Here is a 20,528-nt window from a genome sequence, read left to right as displayed (position 1 = left end):
GTAGAGTTATAGGAAGCACGAATCAACACTCTCTCAAAGAACTATTTACATTCCAAATTATCAAAATATATTGAACAGAGTTTACTTTAAAATACTTATATCTATTATAAAATATGGATCGCCGTGAATATCTTAGGTGATATGAACAGCGGCATAGAGCTGAACATGATTTAGCTGCACAAAATTAACTGAAAAATAATCGTAGTGCTATCAATACGCGACGGCGGAATACGTGGCGGAGATACGTTGAAAAGTCAAAACGTTTAAATGAAAACGAATACCTTAATGTACTTACGAATACTTCTGATTGAAACTAAAATATTTTGTCAGTTGACAGTATTGAAGTTAATTGAGCAATTATTTGCAATGGTATTTGCTTTTGAAATATTACTTAGAATCAACTTATTAATATTACATGTTTTAATTTGTTTGTAATTTTTGTAAAGTTTTTTTTTCATCAGGTTTTAATTATTTTTAGTTTAAAATTTAAATTACTGGGGGGGGGGAGATAAAGCACCATATAGGGAGCGTTCGGCATCCTTTAAAATCAACAATGATTTGAGTTAGGCTCTACCACGCGTGCTTCGAATACGGAGATTCATCTCCGGCTAATGCCCTATAAGTAATGTGTTAAATAATATTGCTTCCTCGCTTTATATAAGTTTATAATGCTGATAATAAGTTCCTCTGACATTTCACAATCCTATCATATTCTCTCTATGTGATGTTGGTGCAAAAAAATTGCCAGCTAATCTCCAGGAAAACGACTTTAAGTTTGTTCGCGAAGCGAACGAAAATGTAATTGGGTAGCAATTACCGGGGGTTGGCGAGCGGTAGTGAGCAGGGGCGGAGCCCTCTAGTGTATATATATATATATATATATATATATATATATATATATATATATATATATATATATATATATATATATATATATATATATATATATAATCATATATATATATATGTGTGTGTGTGTGTGTTACGTTGAAACACCGAAATCTGGAGAATGTCGACATTCACCGGTGACTATCAACATTCACGTAGTCGCTTGGTGTATGTCCGAAATATTTGCTAAATACCCTTATTTCTGACTCTCACCGGTGAATGTCAACAATCACATAGTCGCTTTGGTGAATGTCCAAAATATTTGTTATATCCAATTTTATATTAATTTATTCGTTAGTATTATTATATTTATTTGATATATTTATATTTATTCTATATTTTAATACTTACTGACGATAGATTAGAAGAAACATCAGTGTTTGGAGTATCGGGCATATGTATACCGGGCAGTGGCACTGAACTTTAAAAAACATCAGTGTAGAGTATACCGGGTAAATGCATACCGAGCAGTGGCACTTAACCTTAAAAAAACATCAGTGTGGGGTATACCGGGCAGTGGCACTTAACCTTAAAAAAACATTAGAGTAGGGTATACCGGGCAAATGTATACCGGGCAGTGGCACTTAACCTTGAAAAAACATCAGTGCAAGGTTAAAATATCGAATAAATGTACATAATTATATCCACGAATAAATTCATATCAAATCGAATGCAATAAATATTTCGGACATTCACCAAAGCATATCTGTGATTGTCGACATACACCCGTGAGGGTCCGAATGTACAAGAATGTAATGAAATATTCGATCTTTCACCGACGTATTTGGTGTTTGTCGACATTCACCGGTGAAAGTCAACAACCACCGATTTCGGTCTTTCGCCGTGACATATATATATATATATATATATATATATATATATATATATATATATATATATATATATATATATATATATATATATATATATATATATATATATATATATATATATATATATATATATATATATATATATATTTATATAATAGTATATATGTATATATGTATATAATATATATATATATATATATATATATGTGTATATATAAGTAACATGTAAAAACAGAAAATAAAATAAAATAAAATGAAATACTTATTTTATTTTACATGTTACTTATTTTTACTTTTTGTGATCTATTTTATTTGTTGTTATTTTTATAAAAAAAATTTTGAGTTATCCTCACACTATTGTATTAATATATTTTGCTTCGGCTTTATTGATACAATATCAGAAAGCACTCTGTTTTGCGGATATAATCGTGTGAGCTGAAGATAAGATTATATCTTTTTTTCCCCGGTTTTTTAAATAAAATCCCCCCCCTCCTTCTTTTTTTTTCAAAACTGTTGTTTGTTATTTTTTTACTTATTATCCCCCCCTTCTTTTTTTTTCATTTGTCTATTATTTTTCTTTGTTTTATTCTTCATTTTGAACACATCTAATAAGTTCTGTTTACTTGCAGCTTAAGCGCATTAAATGAAACTTAATGTTTTTCTTAACTTTCTTCGTGTTTTCTTGTATTTATTTATTTATTATATATATATATATATATATATATATATATATATATATATATATATATATATATATATATATATATATATATATATATATATATATATATATACAGGGTCTCTCAGTTAAGCGTTTCAGAACTTCTAAGAGGGGTAGGGGGCATCCTGACGACTCGAAATCATATAGCAATGAGGGGTCGGAAATGCTTTCCTGAAGCGGCGATGTGCACAGAAGCACCATAAAGAAAAGAGACCGTAAGTGAAAAATCGTTTTAATAATACATCGAAAAAAGCATATGGTGCATGGGTCAAAGTAAGTTTTCGAAGTTTCTGCCACCGGCTACAATGTACACCTCACATCTCCGGCGCATGGACATTCGAACATTCTGCAATACTCCAGGCATATCTCGCAGGCAGCTACTGCGATTCTTGCAACCAGCATTATCAACAGGGGTGTCGTAAACCAGTGTTTTCATATGACTCCAGAAATCAAGACATGATAGGTCGGGTGACTGAGGAAGCCTTATAATTTTTTCAATTTATTATTATAGCGATTTTTCACTTACGGTCTCTTTTCTTTATGGTGCTTCTGTGTACGTCACCGCTTCAGGAAAGCATTTCCGATCCCACATTGTTATATGATTTCGAGTCTTCAGGATGCCCCCTACCCCTCTTAGAAGTTCTAAAGCGCTTAACTGAGAGACCCTGTGTATATATATATATTTGAATTATCACTAATATTGATTATTAGTGATAATCCAAGAAAAACCTTCTTTAATAATATTGTAAATAATTTTACTTAAGTAGTTAGAGAAAATGGTGCCTGGCTTAGTTAGGTAAGTATTAGACCCACAAGTGATTGTTCTAAATTTTATAGGAATTTTATGAAATTTTGGACTAATAATTATGTAAGAAAATTGTAGATTGCTAATTTTAATTTTTAACCTCTTATATAAAGTTAAAAAAATTTAATGACAATATTATTATTTAAAATACTAAGCTTAAAATGTTTATTAATTTTTAACTCTTTATTTAAAATTTCAACATAGAATTTTTTACAGAAGATTGCATAATTATTGTTAGCTTTGTCTGTGGGGGCAATTAAAAATTTTTTTTGTTGTTGTTTAATTGGTCGAACAATTTTAGAAAAATTTGTTGAATTGTTACTGTTATTTAAATTTTCCTTATTATTGAAAACAAAGTTTTTAAAGTAATAATAAACTTCGCATCTCCATTCTGTTAACAATAAAGGTAAAGAGAATCTATTTGGTGTTTTAAACTAAAATCTGTGAGATCATTAAGGAAATATTTTCGAATTTTGTTAATTTATATATAGTAAATGGGTCTAAATTTTGTGCCTTTTATCATTAAATTCCAAATTCTAAGTTTCTATAATATTTTAATTACCAGTAATAATATGTTTATGATGTTAATCAACCACTTAGGAATATGATGATATATAGGAATATAATTATATCCAACTTATCATATTTATTATAAACTTTATTAATTAAAAACTTTAATATATAGGCGGGGATAGCCTGGTCGGTAGGGGGCTGGGCCAATGTCCGAGGGTTCGTGGTTTTGAATCCGCCGGCCGAAGAATCCCCGTGCAGTAAAGTGACTAATGCACGTTAAATCTGTCGAGTCGCAAAAGTCCTCCATGTTCCAATAGCAAATCAAAACCTCTGGGGGTACTGGATTGGAGATCGATCGTTCTCTGATTCAGGTTAAAATTACGATCTGTGGGTGAATGAATGGAAGTATGAATGGGTCCGCCCTATAAAACGGGTGGGACGTTTGGTGTGGCAGAAGTCGTACTCTTGGCCATGGATCGCGCCACTGAAGAACAGGAAACGCACACTCTGCCTTAAATTTGCTCGGTTTCACCAAGTGGCATTAGAACCAACCAACCTATATATATATATATATATATATATATATATATATATATATATATATATATATATATATATATATATATATATATATATATATATATATATTATATATATATATATATATATATATATATATATATATATATATATATATATATATATATATATATATATATATATATATATATATATATATATATATATATATATATATATATATATATATATATATATATATATATATATATATATATATATAATTGCGATAATTGCTACGCAATTGCGTATTTGTTCGCTTCGCGAACAAAATTAAAGTCGTTTTCCTGGAGATTAGCTGGCAATTTTTCAGAACCAACGTTACATAGAGAGAATATGATAGGACTGTAAAATGTCAGAGGTCCTTATTATCAGCATTATAAACTTATGTAAAGCAATTTTCATACAAACAATATTATAAACTTATATAAAGCGAGGAAGCAATATTATTTAACACATAACTATAGGGCATTAGCCGGAGATAAATCTCCGTATCCGAAGCAAGCGTGGCAGAGCCTAACTCGGGTAGACTATGTTTAAAGGTGCCCCTTAATTCTCGCCAAGTTGCGATCGCGGTTGATCGCCAAGCGGGGCAATGTTGAAACCCAATCGGGATTCCGATTGGTTTAGATTTTAGCGTTATTTTTAAATGTTCAAAGGTATATGTAATTTTAGAGGTCCGTTAGTTGTAAGTTGGATACCGACTGGTAAGGTTACTTTTGCTTTTGGTCAATAAGATCGAAGGTATGTGGGCAGTCATAAAAAGGGACTTTAGAAAAAATTGTCACCACCAGTCCGGTACCACAGACGCCATTTTCGATTCGTATTTCGCCGAATTTATGTGGCGATGGAGGTACACAGATTCTATTCATGATAAATTTAGACAGTATCTAACTGCTATTAGAGAATTCGGCGCACCTAAATCTGAGAATATTCAAGCTTAACGAAGAAGTGAATTGTTTTTTTTTTACTTTTCTTTCTGTGTTTACTCCATTAATTTTTGTTTCGATTCAAAATGCATTTATTGGGTTTCAGGAATTTTGCTCATATCGGGTTCATTGGAATTTTATAAAGTTTTGGCCGATGTTTATTTTATTTTATTTTATTTCATAATCGTCGTTGAACAGCCGACCCAATTTCATGGATTTACGACTACTAATGTTCAACTCCGTAGCTTTGTAATTTTGAACCAATCCAGAAGACAAGGAAACTCCTGGATCAGTACCCCCAGAGGTATTGATTTGTTATGGGAACATGGAGGATTTTGAGACTTGACAGATTTAACGTGCATCATTCACTACACGGCGAGGATCGAATGAACGATATTTTGAAAGTAAGTAAAAAATAATTAAAAATAAGGAAAAACAATGATAAAATTAAAAATTATATACAACATTTTTTATCAATTTCTTTTCCATATTAATCGTTTTCATTTCAACGTCTTGACTCTTCAACGTTTCTTCGCCGTGCATTCCGATGTCGAGTATTGATAGCACTACAATTATTTTCCCGGTAATTTTGTGCTGCTAAATTGTGTTCAGCCCTATGTCGCTGCTGATACTGCCTAAGATATTCACGGCGATCCATTTTTTACAAGAGATATAAGTATTTTAAAGTAAACTCTGTTCAATATATTTCACACATTCTACACAAAATAAAAATCGCAGCAGGATTTAGCTGGTAAGTTTAGTTGTAACATTTTAGCAAGCAGCATTATTAAAAATTCTTACCTTTTCACACACATGCGTTCTCAATTTTGATTGGCTGTTTTGTGCGTTACTGACCAGAAGTCTTCTGTGATTGGTTATGTGTTATCATTCCACTCTCTTCTTATATTATATAAAGATATTTGTTTCATGTTTTTCGAGTCCCGCAGTGGACTGATCGTTAAGACACGGTTCCCAGCAGATTACCGAAGTCAAGCATCACTGGCTGCGGTCAGTGTGCGGGTGGGTGACCACTTGGATCAGTCTGCGTAGGGACCGAGGGTGTGCGGTATTGGTCCTCGTTAAACTGTTCTATCGTAAAGTGATCGACTTCGCTTGCAGGTCGTCGGGCTACCGAAGCGGGGGTGCCATCCCCTCTGCAGAGGATCAAAATTGTGATGGCATGTCTTCGGATCATCCTCCGGGATGTTTCCCAGACCGTCGCCAATAGCCCATTGTGCAGCTCTAGTGCGACGTAAATGAACAACAATTCCATGTTTTTCGACCATACACATTTTTTAAATTTTATTTTGTTATAACACTACTTTAATTTTTTTTTTCTTCTTCGCGAAATTTGTTAACTGTTAAATAGGTTTTTCTACTTTTAAACCATTTTTTACCTTGCTACAAGCCGGTTAGTTTGGTTTCTTTTACTTCATACTCTTTTACAACTTAATTTTTATTTTTAGCGATATAGAGACATTATAAAGAATAATTTTTTATCTCAGGATAATTATTCTTTATTCAGAAATATCGCATTTAATTATAGTAAAGGATGTGTCCTGATGAAGATCTTTACTTTTTTCGCCTTATCCCATTAATAGTTTTTCTTCTTTATACTATTTTATTATTCTTCTTTGTGTTTATACATATATAGTATCTGTCTGGAAACAATAGTAAGATTTAGTGTCATAAAAATGTCGTTACTAATTCTGTCCGTAGGTTTTGACCGTCTGTCTATACATTTCATTTCATTTTTTTTATTTTTTATTACCGTGGTTATGTATTATGTTAAGTAATTTTTCAGTTTATTAAAAATTGTTAATGCAGATAATTTGACATGTTACCCAGTGATTGAAAATGAAAATTTTGAAATTCTTATTTAGTCTCTGAAATCCAGTTATGGGAATTTAATTATATTTTTAATCTCCCTTCTTTCTAAGCTTAGCAGGTTGGAGAGATGTTAACTGCTAAAAATTAATTAAAAAATCTATAAGAATCATTACAACTATAATGGAATGTTTTGCACATATGAAGATAAAATTTTTTAAAAAGAACGGCTCATCTCTAAATTGCCCTGCAATTGTAATTTGTTAAATGTATAACCGACTTCTGTCTGTGATTTCTTCGACTGAATATCATTTACAAACTGTACAGAGTGTCCCGTAATGACCGCCCAACACATACACTACTTGATAATACATATAAAAATATTAAATGGTTGTAAATTAATATTGTAGGGACAAACAGATAAAAACTCTAAATCTGACTCATTGTTATCGAAGTCAATTGTAAAATCAGTTTGATTTCCGAATGATGTTATGAAATATGTGTGAAATATAAAAATAAATCAATACGATACAAGACATCATTCTCTGAAGATGAGTAAATAATGAATGAATAAATTGACTCCTTGTTAAACATTGATTGCTTCGTTAAGCAAAGAAAATACATGTTTAATGGCAAAAATCAGTATTTAGGAGTATAAGTATTAATCATTTATTCAAGTATGGATAAATTCATCTACATAGACATCATCGAGTTTATCGACAAAGTTAAATATTGACTACACCGACGAAATGGTAAGAATATCGATAAAAGTATTGAAGCTCAAGTCGCACAAATGTTTAGGTCAAAAAAATTTATTTTTACGGAGAAAAAATCTTTAACTTTTAAGTTATTACTTTTATCATCATGAATCGGGTCCCACTTAATTTACCGAAAAGCAATACCGAGAAAAAGATAATTATTCTCCAATGATTCGTTATTTAAATTAATTAGAATATTTCAAACAACATCTTATGATTACTTTTCTACTTCTTTTAACTATGGAAAATTCTTTTGAAGTTTATATCTGGGGCCATATAATCAGACACACTATAAGATTCTATGTAAAATTATAATTATCAGGGGTCACTCTATACAGATGTATTGATTTTACTCGGAGGAGATTTGTTTGCATTTCCTTACGTTCCTGTATCAATGGGTTAACATAGTATTTTGCAATATTTTAAAAATGAATACAAATAGGAAGTATATAAAAAAATCTCCTGAATAAAAATTCATTACATGTATGTTTAAATATGAAAGTATTGCCTTGTAAAGTATTGCAAATCATGGCATTATTGAAACACTACAGTGCTTCTTATAATTGGATCTAATTATTATAATGTATTGATATAATGGTTGCTATAATAAATATTCGATATTTATCTAATATGTCGTTTAATTTATCCTATTGTTAAATTTATATTCGATATCGTCTCATTTAACCCACTGATACACTAACGTAAGCAAGTGCAAACAGTCACGTCAAAACAATAAAGCTGTACAGATATCACCTGATAATTAAGATACTACGTAGAATCTTAGAGTGCGTGTAATAATTTGGGCAGGAACTGAAAGTATTTCCTTCAAAACTCTTTAAAGACAGATACTATTACAAACTTGCTAATTCTAGTTTAGATTTTAGTCACTAAGGAACAATTGAAATTAGAAGGGATAGAGAAACATTAAAAAATAATTTGGGCAGGAACTGAAAGTATTTCCTTCAAAACTCTTTAAAGACAGATACTACAACAAACTTGCTAATTCTAGTTTAGATTTTAGTCACTAAGGAATAACTGAAATTAGAAGGGGTAGAGAAACACAAAAAAAAAAAGTCTAGCAAAATTGAAAGTTTCTAGTGCTCTGGAGCAGTTTCTGTCCTTCCCTGAGCTCCAATCTTCATTCTCTCTCGCTCCCTTAGGCTGCTACTCGGGGTGGATGGTGGGCCATGCGTGGGTGGAAGAGAGGACAACGTCAGGGCCAAAGTCCTAATGGTCAATTCTAAGGCCTTAGGTAGAACAGGTCCGTCTCGGATCGTTAAGCATCTGCAGGAGATAGGCGGTCGTGGAGGCGGACATCGACCATGCTGACCCCTCCCCTCTTCTTCTCCATGGAAGGAGAGAGAGAGTTTCTCCTTCTGTCTGGTGTTCTGCCCCAAGGGGGGGAACTCACGCACGCACGCTTTGCGCTTTTCAGCAATTTTTCGGAAGAAATGTTCTTAGATGTGTTTTTATATTTAATAAGGTGGCAACATCAATGCATTTGTAATTCCTAGGAATAAAAATTTCGAAATATAAGCTAAAAAAGATTTTTTTTGTCTGTGGATTTGCTTTTTACAGAACATTTTTGTATAAATTTTTCATAGCGTCTGAACAGAATGTTCCGTAATGAACACCCTTGATGCATTTTTTTCAGAATTCCTTTTACAAATGAAGTAAAGATGGAGTCACGTTAAAGGTCCCATGTCGGTATTTGGGAGGGAAAAAAAACGCTGGTGAAACGTGACAGATCACTACTTAAGGAAACGATTCTGAAAACATCGAAACTAGTTTAATTGCCCGACGAAACTTTAAACTAATCACCTTCAAAATATTCTATTTTGTCTTGGCCGTTGCATATTTTGATCTATTTCAGCAGTTATTAGTTAGAATTTTTGTCTTTAACCTCTTCCCTGATTTTCCCGAGTAAACTCGGCTACATATATATTGCAAATATTTATCATTTCGAGAAAACTCGGGCTTAGCAGAATGTGTCAGTACATTTTGTTTCATCACGTTTTTACTCGTTCGAAAGCAAAAAACATAATCTGCTGTGATTAGAAGTTTGCCAAGTTTTATTTGGGAGTTTTGCTGTGGGAATGCACACGTGTTTGGCGCGATTATATATACGATGGTTGCTGATTTTACACAGCAATAAGAGTAAAAAAAAAAAAAAAAAAAAAGCGTATATCTTCACTGACGTTTGAAAAGAACTATCATACATAGACTGACATTTAATTTTTTTCATTTGCCCGAAATAACTCGGGATAATTATGATTTAATGATATTACTGATTTTAAAATAAATGGTTTCTTACACATAAAAAAATTTCAAATTTCAACTTAAAATGTGTGCATTATGTTCCGTTTGAGTTCCTTGTTTTTATTAATAATATAAAAAAATATGTTGATTTTTTGAATTTTTTTTTCTTCCAAATAATTGGTGATTAACTATTAATTTGCAATTCCAATGTTGACAAGAATTCTAGAAATATAAAGAGGAACTTTACCTGCACAAACATTACCTTTTTTCAAAGTGAAATAAATTTTTTTATTGTTAATATTTACTAATAACTTGTTATATAACTGTAAATAATATAAAAAATATTAAAAATTAATTAAACAAATTTCTTTACACATTACTTATTCTTTCATAATGCAGTCATTTTGATTGCTTTAGGGCAATATAGGTATATACTAAGTTTCAGTCTCTCTTTAACAATTTTTTATTCGCTATAGTTCAATGATCAACGTAGACGTAATAACATAGACGGACTATATCACCGAATTAGTATTCCTATTGTTATCTGGAACCGTGTGTTTATTTTGTGTATCGTTACGATTTTAGAAGTAGATAGTTTGTAATTATTCGTAATTGAAATGAAAAAGTTTAAGTACTCATTCATTTAGATGAGATGTAAGAAATTATCCTTACTACAATTGGGGGGATGAAATGCGTGTTACAGCTATAAAGCTTGGTTTATTATCTTGTAAAACAATTTATCGGATCATATTTACCTGCAAACGACATATCTGATTGGATGCTGAATCGTGGCATAAACAAAACCCAAGATTTGCCCACGCGTTACTTGCAGGTATCCAGTTATGCTTTATTAGTTTTCTTGTGTCAGTGCATGCCTTTTAGTTTTAAACATGTTTTTGCAGTGTTAACACCAATTTATTGATTATTTCTATTTTTTGTTTTTCAAATTTCCGTTCGAAGAACAGTTAGTCAGCTAGTATATCAGATAATCAAGAAATTAGATGAAAATGATGTTCTCTTTAGAAAGGTAAATCACGCGGTAGTTTTCTCACTCGAAGAATAAAATGAATCCAAAAAGTGGTACGAATGATGTTTAAGTGATTTCGGAGCAAATCTTTCTTCTGATCAAAAGTATTTATAGGCAGAATTATCTTGTTTATGGGATCTCGTAGTACATGTGATACCAAAAAAAAAAAAAACCGTTTGGGATAAGACAATAGCAATTGCAAAACTATTGTTTATCCATACATCTCTTAATTCGTAATTTTAAAGCATGTACTAACTATACTCTTTCTTCTCAGTACTCTCTGATATTACTACTTTCGATTATTGTTCCAAATAAAAGATCTCTGTTTTAATATATTCCCAAGCAACATTTTGAGATAAACATATTCAAACGTTATCTGACTCATTAAATATACACTCCCTTGCCGATGTATGTTTAAATATAAAAGTATTGCCTATAAGGTCGTGCAAAACATGTCATTATTAAAACACTACAGTGCGTCTAATAGTTTGATTTACTACTCACTAATATACTGCTTGATATAATAAATATTCCATATTTATATAATATATATCGTCTCATTGAACCCATTGATACACTAACGTAAGCAAGTGCAAACAGTCCTATAAAAAAACAATACAGCTGTATAGAGTATCACCTGATAATTAAGATTTCACACGGAACTTTATAGTGTAATAACATGAACAGGGACTGTAAATAGGAGTCTGGAGTTGCAATGAGAATCAAACAAAATGTTTAGATCTAAATTTTGACCCAATTGTATCTGGAATTAAATCTGTATTAATGGGATAAATAAATCATTTTGAGATCTTTCAATTAAATGCATTCTAATTTAGATATAACAATCTGCAGTTTATATACAAAAAAAATGTTTGTAGCATTTTTATATATAGATTATATATCTGGAGGAGCTTCTCAGAAGGGTCACAGATGGTCTCTCCTTTTCCTTCTATACACCAGAGGAGGAAGATAGAATGATGAAGCTTTCCACAAAATCCAGGAAAAGCGTGAAGAAAAATTCCCAACCTTTTTTTTCTTCCATTTCCCAGAATTCATAACAGACTGGTCAGCACCACCAGCACTCGCCCTCAAACCGAACGAATCTTTCCAAAGGAACTCATATTTTTTTTCCTCTTCTTTTAAATGAACTTCCGATTCCTTTTTTCCATCTGCTTCACGTCATCTGATCGATATGGAAGAGATTTCACCACACCGAGAATATCATTCTCTTTTTTTTTCAAACACATTTTATTCACACTTATTTATTTATTAATGTTCACTGTATTTTAAATTTACTGCGAATGATATATAAATTTGATATTGGGACACACATGATATAATAATTGAACGTAAAGTAATTTAAATTATTATCTTGTTATAGTCAAATTCTCTCTAGGGGTCGAAGTTACGGTTCACTATAACCGTGACTTCTCTATAATAGTTCCGTAAACAATTTTAATGAATGGTTCCACACTTCCCCCTTTTATGACCCATTATTGAAATAAATGACGCATAAAATAAAATACAAAAATGACTGAAAAATAATACGTTGTCTTTTAATTTTTCTGACTCTTCGTCTTGCGTACAAAAAAAAAATGAGTCATCTTTAGCTGATGAGCAATCCTCCACATCAGATATGGAAAGACTTCCAGACTCTCTGATAATTTTTTATCAATTTATATTATTCCGCTTTTTAAGCCTGTTTAACCAGACATTCGAACACATAAAAGTAGTCTGACGCAATCGCTTAGCAAATTCATCGACTTTGACTTGAAGCATTTGTCCAGATACTGGAAATGGCGGTTTCTTTGAACCCATTCAATAATACTGCTCAATATTGAAGCAAACAAGGAAAATGCATATTGTTACATTCCGTGCCATAGATGGTATGAAAAACATCCAAAGTACTTGGGCTTCATTCTGGACCAAGAGATAACAAGCATATACAACACCTAGTGGACAGCAGGAGACTCAACGTACTGAAGTATATCTCTGGCAGAGACTGGGGAACAGAGACCAAGACTCTCACAACAACGTACCTGGCCCTTATAAGACCTATCCTTGAATATGGAATCCCAGTCTATTTTTGTGCCTCCTCTACCAACCTTCAAAAATTAGAAAGAGTGCAGCCTGCCCGTATTATTACAGGCTTGAGGAGTAGTTGCCCAAATGAAATCGTCCTATTTTAAGCAGATCTTCCACCTCTGAGTCATTCTAGAAATGCACACCTAGTGAAATACTTTAACAAGTTGAAAAGTTACAGCAACCAAAATCGTACTTCTGAATATTTTTGCAGATGTGAAACAAATCAGTGTCTCAAAAGGCAAAGTCCGTATAGCCTAGCAGAAGACATAAAGATCATTAATAACTCTATCGAACTTTCCTCTCTTATGCCATGCATCTGTCCTGTCGAAGGCTTGCCCAAAGTATTCTTCCATACTGATCTGGGAACCTACACAAACAAAAACCTACAAGTACCTGATTATCTCAGACTGTTGGCTCTCGAGGCCATCGGCAACTTCTCTAAAGATGCCATGATAATTTTTACTGATGGAAGCATAAATGACCTTAGTCAGACCGGAAGCGGAATTTTTATCGAAAACCACTCCTTAAAACTTTCTAGACGTAATCCAGATAACTGCTCTCGGTCTTCGGGAGCGAACTCGTAGCCATTGACGTCGGATTGAAAACCATCCTAAGTGACACTGGTTCTGAGGATGCTTAGTGACAATCGCAGTGCAATTCAACTAAATTGGCCTTAGGACAGTGACCAAGTGGATTTACAAATACTGGAAAAACTAAAACCAAAAACGAGACATTCACATTCAGTGGATACCTTTTCACGTAAATGTGTCAGGTAATGAAATTGCTGACATGTTGACCAAAAGGGACTCTACAGAGATTAATCGCGACTCCCTCACTTTCCGAGAAATTTGTTCTGTGTGGAACAGAAACTGCAGGCAGATGCGGCCCCCTGCTCACCACTGGTATATTGTAGAAAACTGCATTCTTGAGCTCGGCCAGATATGAAAGCAATTTCAAGACTAAATAGTGGCCATATTAGAGGAATGACTTTTAGCTCCGGCTGCAAAATTTTTCCAACCAGCAATAAGGGTCATTCAGAGCCAGCCTCTCCGGATCATATCCCGGACTGCCGGGTCTGAGTTTGGAAGACCTAAAAACATCTCCACTTCTTGTTATTGACTTTGCTAGAATACATGGACTCATGGACCACATCTTGCTGTTTCTAGGTCATGAAGGATTAGTAACAACAACAATAAAAATCGGTATATATATTAATTTTCAAGTTGAAATTTCATAATTATTTCATATAGAAAATAAATCAGCCAATGACAGAAAAAAGTTCATACTTTCCAACTTCCTCTCTTTTTTAGTTCACTATATCCGCAAAAAATAAGCTTATACATGCGTAGCCAAGGTACGGCAGCTAACATTTCGTTCACTATATCCGGAAATTCACTATAAACCGTGTTCACTATAGCGGGGTTTGACTGTATATCAATTTGTATGGCGAATGTGTTGCATTATGTTACTTTTTTAAATTTGTTTCTTAAATAATGTAAAATACAACAGCACAAGTACATTTAAAATATCCTTCTGCATTGAATTTCTATGGTTGTATGCACACTGAAGAGATCTTGAACGGCTCGTTTCAGATAGTCAAATAAGGCGAATTTTTGATAAAAATTTCCGAAACACTGCGCAAACTAAGTAGATATTTTATTAATACGTTTTCTAAGATGTGTTTAAAATTAAACTTTTGAAAAGATGTTCATTGAAAAAAAAATATTTTGATGTTTTTTTTTCTTCAGCAATATAAAACTTTTACATTCTGTTTTTACCTTTCATACTATTGAAAAAAAAAATTCCGAAACTTTTCCTAGTGAGGATTGTGAAAAATGTAATGCTATTTTGAAGGGGAAGAAACGAAAAGAAGAGATGGTTAGAAATTATCAGAACTAAACTTTTTTTCTGAAAAATAGTTCTCATAAAAATTTTTCACGTGCACAAATATGTTCATTTTTTTTATGCTTACTCAAAATTATTATTTTTCTGGAAAACTATGTAAATGATTCATTTTTTTGTGATTCAAATAACTTATTTTAATATATAAAAATCCGAAAAAGGGACTCGTTTTCTTACATTGACACTCAAGTGAAAAATAAATGAATGAATGGTTTTTCTAAGGCCATGAATAATAATTACGGGTTAAAAAAAATCACGAAACTGTCACTGTCATCGCATAGATAGATAAATAAAATAAAAATAGGTCTACGGTTATGTTTACCAATTCTATATTCTGTGAAACTAATTCCGCACTATTCTAAACATTTACGATAAAAAACTCTTTGAATTTTACCTCTTATCTTTAACCACAAAAGTCAAAATTTCATCGGAAAGTTCAAACTAAAAACAAAAAGTATCATCCGAACAAAACATTAAAACTAGTCATGAAACTAAACCCAGACACTTTCATATTTTTTTTTCTTCTTCTTCCTCTCAGTTTTTTTTTATTTTTTATTATTTCATTATCGAACGTTGTACACCTTTATTCAAGAAAGGCCTAGCACAGGCAAAAGAGGGAATAATTTACATAGTACCGGGTTCGATCGTGCCTATGCATGACGTCACGCCATGACAATTAAAACCCGCCGCTGGGGCACTCTGCCATTAATTCCTGAGCGTCCAAAGTTTCTGCATCCTTCCCTCCTCTCTTCATCTTTCCTGGAGGTTTTGGAAGGACTAATGACTGGAAGTACACCCCTCCTACTACCCTCCTCCCCCCACACCACTTTACACCATCCATATTCATGTAGGCAACTCTCTCTCTCTCTCTCTCTTTTGCGATCGCACACTTTTATGCTACTGGGAAATAGGGATTTTTTTTCTTTCCCTTTTTCCACGCGAAACCTTCCCCAAAGAGAAAAGCAGACTTAACCTGAATACCAATAAGGTGCAAGAACGAAATATTCGCTAAGCGGCTCACATTTTATGGGGAATTTGACTTAGAAAAAGACTGCTTAAGATTCTCCGGTAAATGATTTTCTATAAATCAGCAGTTCAGGTTCGTCAATCAATTATTTTGGCTTCGTTTTCTAACTTCCAAAACATGCAAGAAATGAACTCGAACAGATTTTTTTATTTATATATGCATTGACACAAGAAGCAAAACAAAATCAATCGTTTTTCTCCTTTTTTTTTTTTTTTTTTACTTTTTCGATGTCTAACTGTTTTTGAAATCAAATTAAAAAACATTATTTAAGTCTCTTTTCGTGGAATGAACTTTTTTTATTATTTTATTTTATAACCGTCGGTGAACTGTTGACCCAATTTTATGGATTTACGTTTACAAATGCTCAACTTCGTCGCCTTGTCATTTTGAACCCAAACCAGAAGACAAGGGAACTCCTGGATGAAGTATCGTTAGAAATTTTCTTTTTTGAGGACTTTTTGATAGAACTTACCCGCATTTGCGTTGCGAGATGAGGAAAACCACAAAAACCTCCCACTGTTACCTTGACAGAAAGGGGACACTCACCCATGATCTACCAATGAGGATATTTCACGTCAGCACTGTGGTCGGTGCAAGCTGGATGCGGAATTCCAATCGACCCGCCATCACTGGGATTCGAATCCGGTTCACCTCATCGGAAGGTGAGCGCTCTATCCCCTGAGCCATCACGACTCCTACTCCTTGTTTATAATTTTCTGAAAAATGATTTATGAACAAAACGGGAAAGCTATTTGGAAGAAGAAAAAAAAAAGATTGACATAAAATTGATGTTTCTTTCCAATTTCGTCTGGACAAAGTCTAAAATAATCACATAAGCATTTCTATCACAATAGAGCATATTATTAAAATGGACACTCTTTTTAGTGTCCATCTCTACTATCAAGGAACACGTATACACGGAAGCTTTCTTTTTACAATATTATTTATTTATACATTTGGCACTTCCAATAATTTGTGGTACATGCACTTTTCAATGAAAAAAAAGTTCGAAAGTAAATTTTGCAAAGAAAAATTTTTTTTTTTTTTCAAATAAGAAAAATTGGTTCAAGGTGGTGTTAACATATAAGTCCATCATACTTTGGACCATTGAGATTTAACTCCTTAACCACTTACCTTACAAATTTTTCTGAGGAAAAAAAAAAGCAAGGAATCAACATATTTTTCAATTTCATTAATAAATACAAGGATTTAAAAACAAAACATAATGCACTAGTTCCAAGTTGAAAATTTTATTTTTTTTTAATTCCGAGTAGAATTAGATATTTTTTAGTAAGGTAAAAATCAGTGCTGCATTGATTTCACAATTCCTCTTCCTTTCGAGTAAAATCAGATAATTCATAGTTACGTAGAATTGGTTTCAAAATTCATTTTCATTTTCAATCGAATCAGATAACTCATAGTTATGTAGAATCAGAATAGGTTTCGAAATTCCTTTTCACTTTGAATAGAATCAGAAAATTCAGAAATAGTTATGTAGAATCAGTGCAGCATTGGTTTCGAAATTCCTCTTCATTTAAAAAAGACTAATAGAAAAAAAAAAGCGAAATATGTTTATCGCCTTTTGTTCCTTTACGAGATATTCATAATCTCCCAAATCGAATTTTGCTATTCATTGACAATTTTTCGGATTTTTGAACAGAAATTATAACTAAGATCGATTTGGATTATTGATCTGGCATTGTATTAATTAAGGCTCATCTGCTTCCCTCTTTATATTTTGCGAGTTGAAAATTTGCTCCTCCAAGCGAAATTCCGCTGAGTGCAGTATCGTTTTTACGAATGGGCTCACCCGGGCGGTGATCGGGAGACCCAGGTATATCAGAGGGCATTTGAGACTTTTTATAAATTATATTAAAAACTAAAAATAAACAACATTGTCTTATATATACAGGGTATCTGCTCACCTGGAAGGTCATGAGAAATCATGGAAAGTCATGAATTTCGGTATTGAACATAATTTGTCATGAAATGTCATGATTTAAATTTTTTTTTTGAAAAAAAAATCATTAAAAGTCATGGATTTAGGTTGCCGAAAAATCAAATTTTTGAAATTAAATATATCCCCCCCCCCAATTTCACAGTGCTCCGAATATCTGAATTTGTAACAAAATCCCCACTTATATTTAATTAAAATATAAAATGTTTTTATCATGTTCCTTAAAAATTAGGGTGTTCTTTCAAAGAATGAAAGAGAAAACATTTCTAGAGCGAATTATCTTTCAAACTTCTGTGATTTCAGATATTTTGCTATTTTTTTTATATTTTATTTTATCAATTTAAAATTCCAGCTGAAGAAGCCAGTCATTTGCGAATTTTTCTAGCGAATCTTTATAGAATTTAATTCTGCAGGGAAAAAAAAGAAAACGTATTTGCTTTTGTATTTTTTTCAGCTATTTTATTGCTTCAACTCTTTCTTTACTCTGTTTTTTAAATTTAAAATTTATAAATACGAAGGTGCAGAGTAATTAAAGTTTTGGTTATGCCTATCATTTCAATGAATGTTATTATAATGATTTTTCAAATTAATTGTTCTGTTTTTGTCGGGAGAAAATAGTAACTTCGTTAAGTCATGAATAATTCTTGGAATGAGTCATAAAAAGTCATTGATTTGAACATCTAAAATGTAGCAGATGCCCTGTATATTGTATAAAGTGAGCATTTTGTTTTTCTTTCTAAAAATAATGATTGATTATCATGCGAACACAGAGAGTTTGAATAGTTTATCACCAGAAGAACTTAAAAGGGCAACCGACATCTATTTTTCTATGTTCCAATGAAACTTTTAGGTACTCAACTCGCACTTACTGTACAATTTGCCCCTGCAAGATTTATGTTAAGTCATTATGTCACTGAAAAAGCTTGACCACTACCAACTCTGTTTAAAATTAGTTAAATGAAGTAATAAGCAAAAGAATTTAGAATTACAAAAAACTGTGGTACTGCATCAACTTTGAAACTGGTTATAGCTTGATGTGCATTGAAAACTGTTTTAATAATTTCGAAGTTGACAAAATATTTCATACCATTTGATTTATACCTTTATGTTTTTTTTTTAAATTTAATTATTTCAACTAGCATCTATGGTTTCGAAATCTATTTTATTACTTCAAGAATGCAACTCATTAGAGTCTCAATTTTTTCCTTAAATTATGCATAGTTTAAAAATGCTTTATTTTATGCTCGATTGAGTTTTTGAAGTAATCAAAATGTGTTTAAATTTGTTAAAATTATTGCAATGCCTTATTTCAGGTATGTGAAGTTTTTAGGTTAGATTTCAAACAATATGACTCGTTATAAAGACCCAAACAATTTCTGTGCCCGGAGGATTTGGATTTTCAGAAATGTTTATTAATAGCAGCAGATTATCATCATTTACATTTTGGTTGTTAGATCTTTGATAATTCCTTTGTTGTACCTTCTTTATATTCTGCATATAACAAGATTTTTGTCAAATTATACAAATTGAATTACTGATACCGAAAATGACGCCTGTTTTATTTAGAAATACAAAAATCAGTTTATTTTTCATACTATCATTATTTAAACATTTAGCTCATTTTTCTACATAAGCACTAAATCTGCCAAACCATACTGATTTAATCTAGATTTAACTGATTCTAAACTAAATAATCATTCTTGGTTTCTGGTTGAAATATTATAATTAGATTTAACACCTAGTTAATTTAAATGTTGCAAAAACACACTGAAGGAATACATTAGCGCCAAATCGAGAAGATCAGAAATCGAATATTTGGTTAGGTTACTCTCCTGGTCTGTAAATCAGTTTCTCTCGATTGTGTAACTATAATTGTAGTCGATTATTAGAAATATAAGTGTAAGAATTGTTGCATATATCAAATGGGGAAGTATTAGGTGAAAATATATTTTATGCTGGCTTTTAACTAAACAGAATCCACCTAATGTTTGCAAATGTTCTTGCGAAACAGTGACGAAATAATGTGGAGTTGATAATGTTTCTCCGATCCAAGTCAAAATTCTTGATGGTCCCATCAAAAAATTTTGATGGCTCCAGTGAGATTCATGATGGCCCAACATCATTTGACGGTCACCATCATCCAACATTTTCCATTACATGTTCGTGGTTTTTGATATGCCAACAAACTTTCATCATTCCACGATGGAAAATGCTACTTTAATACTATGATGGTTAACCATAACCATCATAGTATTGACTGACCAACAATCCATGATGGTTCCAACTCCACATTTCCACGATGGTTTAATAGGAATTCTTGTTGATTCTCAGGATTATACCTTAGAAACAATTTAAGTTTTATTATGTTTTGGACTATCATAAATCAGTTCCGAATTCCTATACAGGGATGATGGTGGA

The sequence above is a fragment of the Parasteatoda tepidariorum genome, chromosome 2 (genome assembly GCF_982258835.1).
Source record: "Parasteatoda tepidariorum strain Cologne lab strain chromosome 2, Ptep-v5.0, whole genome shotgun sequence".
Lineage (NCBI taxonomy): Eukaryota > Metazoa > Arthropoda > Arachnida > Araneae > Theridiidae > Parasteatoda > Parasteatoda tepidariorum.
The sequence above is the reverse complement of the archived record's forward strand: the minus strand, read 5'-3'. Positions refer to the sequence as shown.